Consider the following 10,059-nt stretch of genomic DNA (forward strand, 5'->3'; position numbering starts at 1 on the left):
GTTCATCTGTACCAACAATAGTACGCAAGTATAAACACCATGGGACCACGCAGCCGTCATACCACCCAGGAAGGAGACACATTCTGTCTCTTAGAGATGAATGTACTTTGGTGCGAAAAGTGCAAATCAATCCCAGAACAACAGCAAAGGACCTTGTGAAGATGCTGGAGGAAACAGGTACAAAAGTATCTATATCCACAGTAAAACAAGTCCTATATCGACATAAAGGCCGCTCAGCAAGGAAGAAGCCACTGCTCCAAAACCGCCATAAAAAACCAGACTACGGTTTGCAACTGCACATGGGGACAAAGATTGTACTTTTTGGAGAAATGTCCTCTGGTCTGATGAAACCAAAATAGAATTGTTTGGCCTTAATGACCATCGTTATGTTTGGAGGAGGAGAGGGGGGCTTGCAATCTGAGGAACACCATCCCAACCGGTTGCAATCTGAAGAACACCATCCCAACCGTGAAGTACAGGGGTGGCAGCATCATGCTGTGGGGATGCTTTGCTGCAGGAGGGACTGGTGCACTTCACAAAATAGATGGCATCAAAATTATGTGGATATATTGAAGCAACATCTCAAGACATCAGTCAGGAAGTTAAAGCTTGGTCGCAAATGGGTCTTCCAAATGGACAATGACCCCAAACATACTTCCAAAGTTGTGGCAAAATGGCTTAAGGACAACAAAGTCAAGGTATTGGAGTGGCCATCACAAAGCCCTGGCCTCAATCCTACAGAAAATGTGTGGGCAGAACTGAAAAAGTGTGTGCGAGCAAGGAGGCCTACAAACCTGACTCAGTTACACCAGCTCTGTCAGGGGGAATGGGCCAAAATTCACCCAACTTATTGTGGGAAGCTTGTGGAAGGCTACCCAAAACGTTTGACCCAAGTTAAACAATTTAAAGGCAATGCTACCAAATACTAATTGAGTGTATGTAAACTTCTGACCCACTGGGAATGTGATGAAAGAAATAAAAGCTGAAATAAATCATTCTCTCTACTATTATTCTGACATTTCACATTCTTAAAATAAAGTGGTGATCCTAACTGACTTAAGACAGGGAATTCTTACTAGGATTAAATGTCAGGAATTGTGAATTGTGAAAAACTTCTTTTTCAAGACGTCTGCAATCCGCCCTGGCATGCTGTCAATTAACTTCTGGGCCACATCCTGACTGATGGCAGCCCATTCTTGCATAATCAATTCTTGGAGTTTGTCAGAATTTGTGGGTTTTTGTTTGTCCACCCGCCTCTTGAGGATCGACCACAAGTTCTCAATGGGATTAAGGTCTGGGGAGTTTCCTGGCCATGGACCCAAAATGTTGATGTTTTGTTCCCCGAGCCACTTAGTTATCACTTTTGCCTTATGGCAAGGTGCTCCATCATGCTGGAAAAGGCATTGGTCGTCACCAAACTCTTCTTGGATGGTTGGGAGAAGTTTCTCTCGGAGGATGTGTTGGTACCATTCTTTATAGATGGCTGTGTTCTTAGGCAAAATTGTGAGTGAGCCCACTCCCTTGGCTGAGAAGCAACCCCACACATGAATGGTCTCAGGATGCTTTACTGTTGGCATGACACAGGACTGATGGTAGCGCTCACCTTGTCTTCTACGGACAAGGTGTTTTCCGGATGCCCCAAACAATCGGAAAGAGGATTAATCAGAGAATATGACTTTACCCTAGTCGTCAGCAGTCCAATCCCTGTACCTTTTGCAGAATATCAGTCTGTCCCTGATGTTTTTCCTGGAGAGAAGTGGCGTCTTTGCTACCCTTCTTGACACCAGGCCATCCTCCAAAAGTCTTCGCCTCACTGTGCGTGCAGATGCACTCACACCTGCCTGCTGCCATTCCTGAGCAAGCTCTGCACTGGTGATGCCCCGATCCCGCAGCTGAATCAACTTTAGGAGACGGTCCTGGCGCTTGCTGGACTTTCTTGGGTGCCCAGACGCCTTCTTCACAACAATTGAACCTCTCTCCTTGAAGTTCTTGATGATCCGATAAATGGTTGATTTAGGTGCAATCTTACTAGCAGCAATATCTTTGCCTGTGAAGCCCTTTTTGTGCAAAGCAATGATGACGGCACGTGTTTCCTTGCAGGTAACCATGGTTAACAGAGGAAGAACAATGATTTTCAAGCACCACCCTCCTTTTAAAGCTTCCAGTCTGTTTTTCTAACTCAATCAGCATGACAGAGTGATCTCCAGACTTGTCCTCGTCAACACTGTCACCTGTGTTAACGAGAGAATCACTGACATGATGGCAGCTGGTCCTTTTGTGGCAGGGCTGAAATGCAGTGTAAATGTTTTTTGGGGATTAAGTTCATTTTCACGGCAAAGAGGGACTTTGCAATGAATTGCAATTAATCTGATCACTCTTCATTACATTCTGGAGAATATGCAAATTGCCATCATCAAAACTGAGGCAGCAGACTTTGTGAAAATTAGTTTTTGTGTCATTCTCAAAACTTTTGACCACGACTGTACTTTACACCACTGTGTATATCTCTGCTTCAAGGTGCCCACTTTGCTGAATGAAAAAAAAGAATGATTGATTTGAGAGCGTTTGCTCTTCTCGCTCCTTCCTTCTATAAAAAATGGATAATCTCCAGAGTATTTTTTTGTTCACCGTGTTTACTTCCTGAAGGAAGTTGAGATACATGGTAATAAGGAAGTGAGGAGACTGGACAGAAGTGGACTAGAGAAAGAAGAAAATACCTAATGTTTGAATATGCTGGTTTTTCCAAATTTCTAGTCACTTTTTGTAGGTATGTGTGTTGTTATAAATGGGTTGTTTAGAAAGTCTGTGATTCTGATCTGTTCTCAGGAAACTGTATGACTTAGTTCTATCTTGAGAATGGGGTTTCTGCACTTATTTTTCATTTAGATAATTTAATATGTGACAGAAAACAAACTGATGATCACTTTATCTGAGAGATTAAGTAAAGTGCTGAAATGTTTAATTTCTTAATTTAGAAATGACCTGTGTCAGAGCTGTAGACTTAATAGACTGGCACAGGTATATGTGGTTGATGCTTTGGCATTCCTACACTGATCTGAGTTGTGCACCTGACATCAAGGGTTGCCCTATTGCCTGGGCTAAGTGAACTGAGCAGTCATGCAAGTTAAGCCTGAGGTTGCACTTTGGGCAGGTGAGTTTTAACAAAAAGTCAAATCCAAACTGCAAAGAATTCCAGTTGCCAAAAGTGGATTTTTTTGGTTCCTCCCCATTGTTTAAGTGAAAGACAGACAATGTATGGCAGTTGGGCAAGTTGAGCGTGTTCTACTTGCTGATAACAACCAAAATACAAAGAATTCCATTACTGATCTTTCTGGTTCCTCCCCTTTGTAGGTGAAAGCCAGGCAATATATGGCACTTCTGTGTGTAAATAGCTAATTTACATTTTCGGGCAAGTGCCTTTCAGACTTTAATGTCAATCCCTGTAATACAGTACAATACTCTACAAATACAATATCATACAACAGTTTCACTCCTGTTTCTCTGCAAGTTCCTGTGTGTATGTGACCACCATATTCTTCACTGACAACACATCTGGGGCACCCTATTGCCTATACAGTGCACTACCAAGGTCTGATAAGCTGTGTGCATGCGTGTGTTTGTGTTGAAATGCTGAAGGGCTACTTGTATTTTCTGCTCAGGCACAACTTTCCACTATAATATAGCGTCAATATTGTCAAAGCATGGTATCTAGGTCAACGCAGAAGTTCAAACAGTAGACGGCAGCAGCATCCCAACTTTAGCCTAATGTAAACATGTCCTATTTAATTTTACCCTCCTGAATGTCAACTTCCAGCAGTTTAAGTATTTACTGTGTGTTTTGTATACATGTTAAAGTGCTCAATAAATTGTTACCATTTGTACTCAGGGTGATGGTGTTGTTTTACCTCAAAGAAGGGTCATGATAGTCAAAATGAAGACTTCCGAGAAAGGCCTCTTTTTAAATTATACTTTATTTACCACCCACACCGGCTGCCCAGTCATTTCTGTGTGATGTCTGTGTAAAGGGAAGTTAAAGATGGTAAACTATGCTATAAGTCACTTTTTATAGAGATTAAACTATAAACTGTGAGTCATCGAGAGAGTTAGGGCTGGGGTATTTTTCTCCCCGCTCCGAGGGGGGGATTTTTCATCACGCCCTGCTGACGAGTATTCCGTTCATACAGGAGTAAGAAAGGTCTAGTGCACTAATTTGGTGTAAGTTTTATTAATTGGTTTTATATATATTTTTTTATTTATTGTGATTTATCAGGGTGCTGCAGCACCCTCAGCACCCCTACATCCCGCAGCTATATCTCAGACTGCGCATCTTAATATTTTATTTTTATTGGTCGTCTGAGATATGGCTTTTTCTTTGCAACTCTGCCTAGAAGGTCAGCATCCCAGAGTCGCCTCTTCACTGTTGACGTTGAGGCTGGTGTTTTGCGGGTACTATTTAATGAAGCTGCCAGTTGAGGACCTGTAAGGCGTCTGTTTCTCAAACTAGACACTCTAATGTATTTGTTCTCTTGCTCAGTTGTGCACCGAGGCCTCCCACTCCTCTTTCTATTCTGGTTAGAGCCAGTTTGCGCTGTTCTGTGAAGGGAGTAGTACACAGCGTTGTACGAGATCTTCAGTTTCTTGGCAATTTCTTGCATGGAATAGCCTTCATTTCTCAGAACAAGAATAGACTGACGAGTTTCAGAAGAAAGTTATTTGTTTCTTGCCATTTTGAGCCTGTAATCGAACCCACAATTGCTGATGCTCCAGATACTCAACTAGTCTCAAGAAGGCCAGTTTTATTGCTTCTTTAATCAGCACAACAGTTTTCAGCTGTGCTAACATACAGTGGGGGAAAAAAAGTATTTAGTCAGCCACCAATTATGCAAGTTCTCCCACTTAAAAAGATGAAAGAGGCCTGTAATTTTTATCATAGGTGCACGTCAACTATGACAGACAAATTGAGAAAAAAATTCCAGAAAATCACATTGTAGGATTTTTAATGAATTTATTTGCAAATTATGGTGGAAAATAAATATTTGGTCAATAACAAAAGTTTCTCAATACTTTGTTATACACCCTTTGTTGGCAATGACACAGGTCAAACGTTTTCTGTAAGTCTTCACAAGGTTTTCACACACTGTTGCTGGTATTTTGGCCCATTCCTCCATGCAGATCTCCTCTAGAGCAGTGATGTTTTGGGGCTGTCGCTGGGCAACACGGACTTTCAACTCCCGCCAAAGATTTTCTATGGGGTTGAGATCTGGAGACTGGCTAGGCCACTCCAGGACCTTGAAATGCTTCTTACAAAGCCACTCCTTCGTTGCCCGGGCGGTGTGTTTGGGATCATTGTCATGCTGAAAGACCCAGCCACGTTTCATCTTCAAAGCCCTTGCTGATGGAAGGAGGTTTTCACTCAAAATCTCACGATACATGGCCCCATTCATTCTTTCCTTTACACGGATCAGTCGTCCTGGTCCCTTTGCAGAAAAACAGCCCCAAAGCATGATGTTTCCACCCCCATACTTCACAGTAGGTATGGTGTTCTTTGGATGCAACTCAGCATTCTTTGTCCTCCAAACACGACGAGTTGAGTTTTTACCAAAAAGTTCTATTTTGGTTTCATCTGACCATATGACATTCTCCCAATCCTCTTCTGGATCATCCAAATGCACTCTAGCAAATTTCAGACGGGCCTGGACATGTACTGGCTTAAGCAGGGGGACACGTCTGGCACTGCAGGATTTGAGTCCCTGGCGGCGTAGTGTGTTACTGATGGTAGGCTTTGTTACTTTGGTCCCAGCTCTCTGCAGGTCATTCACTAGGTCCCCCCGTGTGGTTCTGGGATTTTTGCTCACCGTTCTTGTGATCATTTTGACCCCACGGGGTGAGATCTTGCGTGGAGCCCCAGATCGAGGGAGATTATCAGTGGTGGTCTTGTATGTCTTCCATTTCCTAATAATTGCTCCCACAGTTGATTTCTTCAAACCAAGCTGCTTACCTATTGCAGATTCAGTCTTCCCAGCCTGGTGCAGGTCTACAATTTTGTTTCTGGTGTCCTTTGACAGCTCTTTGGTCTTGGCCATAGTGGAGTTTGGAGTGTGACTGTTTGAGGTTGTGGACAGGTGTCTTTTATACTGATAACAAGTTCAAACAGGTGCCATTAATACAGGTAACGAGTGGAGGACAGAGGAGCCTCTTAAAGAAGAAGTTACAGGTCTGTGAGAGCCAGAAATCTTGCTTGTTTGTAGGTGACCAAATACTTATTTTCCACCATAATTTGCAAATAAATAAATTAAAAATCCTACAATGTGATTTTCTGGATTTTTTCTCTCTCAATTTGTCTTTTATAGTTGACGTGTACCTATGATGAAAATTACAGGCCTCTCTCAACTTTTTAAGTGGGAGAACTTGCACAATTGGTGGCTGACTAAATACTTTTTTCCCCCACTGTAATTGCAAAAGGGTTTTCTAATGATCAATTAGCCTTTTAAAATGATAAACTTGGATTAGCAAACACAACGTGCCATTGGAACACAGGACTGATGGTTGCTGATAATGGGCCTCTGTACGCCTATGTAGATATTCCATTAAAAATCAGCCGTTTCCAGCTACAATAGACATTTACAACATTTAACAATGTCTACACTGTATTTCTGATCGATTTGATTTTAATGGACAAAATGTTTTTCTTTTCTTTCGAAAACAATGACATTTCTAAGTGACCCCAAACTTTTGAACGGTAGTGTACATAATTGTATTGTTTTCTCTGTAATACTACTAGCCACCTAGCAAGTTGGCTTTAGCTATCCCAGAAAGGTTCCCAATCTCCCAGCCTCATAATCTTGTTTTAATTGTAATGGGTTTTTTTTATCCTGTTGTGAGAAAATGTTTGTACTAAGGGCACCATTGGGAATTAGACCCTGAATGAATAAAAAGTAATGCAAATACATATAAAAAAATTGCTACCAAGAAGCCATTTCAGGCTATCAATCAAGTTAGAGTAACTAGCCTGTCTAACTATCTTAACTGGCATGCCTGCTGGCAAGGTTGGTAGACTTTAGAAAAGCAAGCAATAACTAAATGTACTGAATAAGACTCACATTCCTTTCAATCTTATACCCAGATTTTAGCAGAGATGTATAGAAGCATATTTAGTTTCTTTTAAAAAAGAACAACCGGTCAGGAGGATACAGACAGCTCAAGAGGTATGCTTAGATATGCAATAATGATTATGGCTCTAAATTACAGGAAAAAACTGTTTCCAGTGTTTAAAGAATGCAAAATTCTCCAACTTGGGTTCGAGGGGCCTAGCCCCCCTCCAGACCACGCCCCAGCCATCCTCACGTACTTTGTGCCCCCTCAGATTTTTGGGGTGCATGACGCCCCTGGACTTAAGTCAACATTTTTTTTACTTAGGTCCATGTTGAGACAACTATCTCAAGTCTGAATTGAAAACTGAATTGACTCCAACCATGATGGAGATGAACCTCCTCTCTCTCATCCTTGAGATATTTACTCTTTCAAATCAACCACACCAAACTCACTTACTCAATAACACACACACACACACACACACACAGACATACACTGCAACTCAAACTCATTTATAACACATATACATTCTCCTACTACCCACACTCACTAGTAAAACACTCACACCCACTCAGCTATTAATAACACTCAGTTTTGTGAATTGTTGTCCTCATCAGCATCATGTTGTGACATTGACACAGAGTCATTCTGCCTTGGGTGAGTGCAAAGTTATTACAATCACAGGACTTAAAAGGTCAAACATTTGTGGATTGTAACCCATTGTATGAAAAAGATTTGGAGGGAACTTAATCATGTGATGGTTTTGTTATCATTTATTTACATAAACGACTTACAATAGCAGGAAAAACTGAATTGGAGAGCCCATATTGTATTAAATGTCGTCATTGTTCACAACAATAATCTGTCATTGTTCACAACAATAATCCGTTATTGTTATAATGGATAATATGACAATTTCTCTCCTTGAACTCTTGGCTACCAATCAATTTGGCTAGTACCAATTGTACATAGATCTTATGCTAAACCGGACCTATCAGTTTCACCCCTGCTTGGCTGTGGGTTTCCTCTTCTCATATTTGCTGTGAAGCAAATTACACATGAAATATGCAAACATGTATCACACCGCCCAGTTTCCTGCCAAGTAGAGGACCTCTAACTAAGCAAATGGATTAATTAAACAAAGCTATCCACACTTTTAGAAAAAAAAGTTGCTATCTAGAACCTAAAAGGGTTCTTCGGCTGTCCCAATAGGAGAACCCTTTGAAGAACCCTTTTTGGTTCCAGGTAGAACCCTTTTAGGTTCCATGTAGAACCCTTTCCACAGAGAGTTCTACATGGAACCCAAAAGGGTTCTACATGGAACCAAAAAGGGCTCTACCTAGAACCAAAAAGGGTTATCCTATGGGGACAGCCGTAGAACCCTTTTGGATTCCACGTAGAACCCTTTCCACAGAGTGTTCTAAATGGAACCAAAAAGGGCTCTACCTAGAACCAAAAAGGGTTCTCCTATGGGGACAGCCGAAGAACCCTTTTGGAACCTTTTTTTCTAAGAGTGCATGACTGCAGGCTGGGAGTAAAAGTCTTTACTGAAGACGCATCTCTTCAGTGAGTCTTATGATTGAGTGTAGGGGGGCTAGGGTCAGTCTGTCCGATCTTGGCCTGATGACTCCTGGCTGTCCCCAGTCCACCCAGTCGTGCTGCCGAACCAGTTCTGCTGTTCTACCTGTGGCTATGGAACCCTAACCTGTTTCACCGGACGTGCTACCTTGTCCCGGACCTGCTGTTTCGAACCTCTCTCTTGCTCTCTTCTCTTCTCTTCTCTTCTCTTCTCTTCTCTTCTCTTCTCTTCGTGGCTGTCTCGACCTCTGAATGCTCGGCTATGAAAAGCCAACTGACATAAATTCCTGAGGCGTTAAACTGCTGCCCCCTCTATAACCACTGTGGTTATTATTTGACCCTGCTGGTCATCTATGAACGTTTGAACATCTTGAAGAACAATTAGGTCTTAATGGCCATGTACTCTTATAATGTCCATGCGGCACAGCCAGAAGAGGACTGGCCACCCCTCAGAGCCTGGTTCCTCTCTAGGTTTCTTCCTAGGTTCCTGCCTTTCTAGGGAGTTTTTCCTAGCCACTGTGCTTATGCATCTGCATTGCTTGCTGTTTGGGGTTTTAGGCTGGGTTTCTGTATAGCACTTTGTGACAACTGCTGATGTAAAAAGGGATTTATAAAATACATTTGATTGATTGAATTTGATTAAGTAGATGACTAGGAGGAGAGTCATCAAGGCCTCGTTTTCACTCTCATCTCAACAACATGAATGGAGGACAGGGCCGGCTCCAGGCATAAGCGACATAAATGGTCGCTTAGGGCCCCAGGCAACTCAGTCGGCGTCTCAACTTACTGTTGAGAGTTAGGATAGTAGAATACATAAGGTGCAAGTTCAAAATTTGGTTGTGCATCAGCAATTTTTATCTTGTTATTTTAGTCACTGACAGCCACTCAATTAGCAATGTCAGCTAACAATTTATAGATTGGTAAATTAGTCTAGCCAGTTATCTAAACTTGTTTAAAACTGAAAAAATGTCCTCCACCCCATGGCAAAATGGGTAGAATTGTAGGAAATTAGCCGTAAAACCGATTTTGTTTTCTCTCTGCCCCATGGCAAAATGTGTAGAATTGCAGGAAATCCACTTTAAAATGTACATTTTTCTCTCCGACATCAAGACATGGAGGCCACTAAAATATTTAGCCCGCGGGGTGGGGGAAGGGCACCCCAACCACATCTCTCTCAGGGCCCCCAAAAGGCTAGAGCCGGCCCTGATGGAGGATATGTAGAGCCAGAAGGGGGAGATAGTAGGTGGAAAGACAGACAGAGAGAGAAAGAGGAAGGAGGAGGAGGAGACTGCAGAGGACATAAGCGAGAATGGGGAGGGTGAGATAGAATGATAGGAGGGGTTGTATAGCGGTCTTAGTATAGCAGCGCACTATTTGCTGATAAAGTTC

The sequence above is a fragment of the Coregonus clupeaformis genome, chromosome 9 (genome assembly GCF_020615455.1).
Source record: "Coregonus clupeaformis isolate EN_2021a chromosome 9, ASM2061545v1, whole genome shotgun sequence".
Classification (NCBI taxonomy): Eukaryota; Metazoa; Chordata; class Actinopteri; order Salmoniformes; family Salmonidae; genus Coregonus; species Coregonus clupeaformis.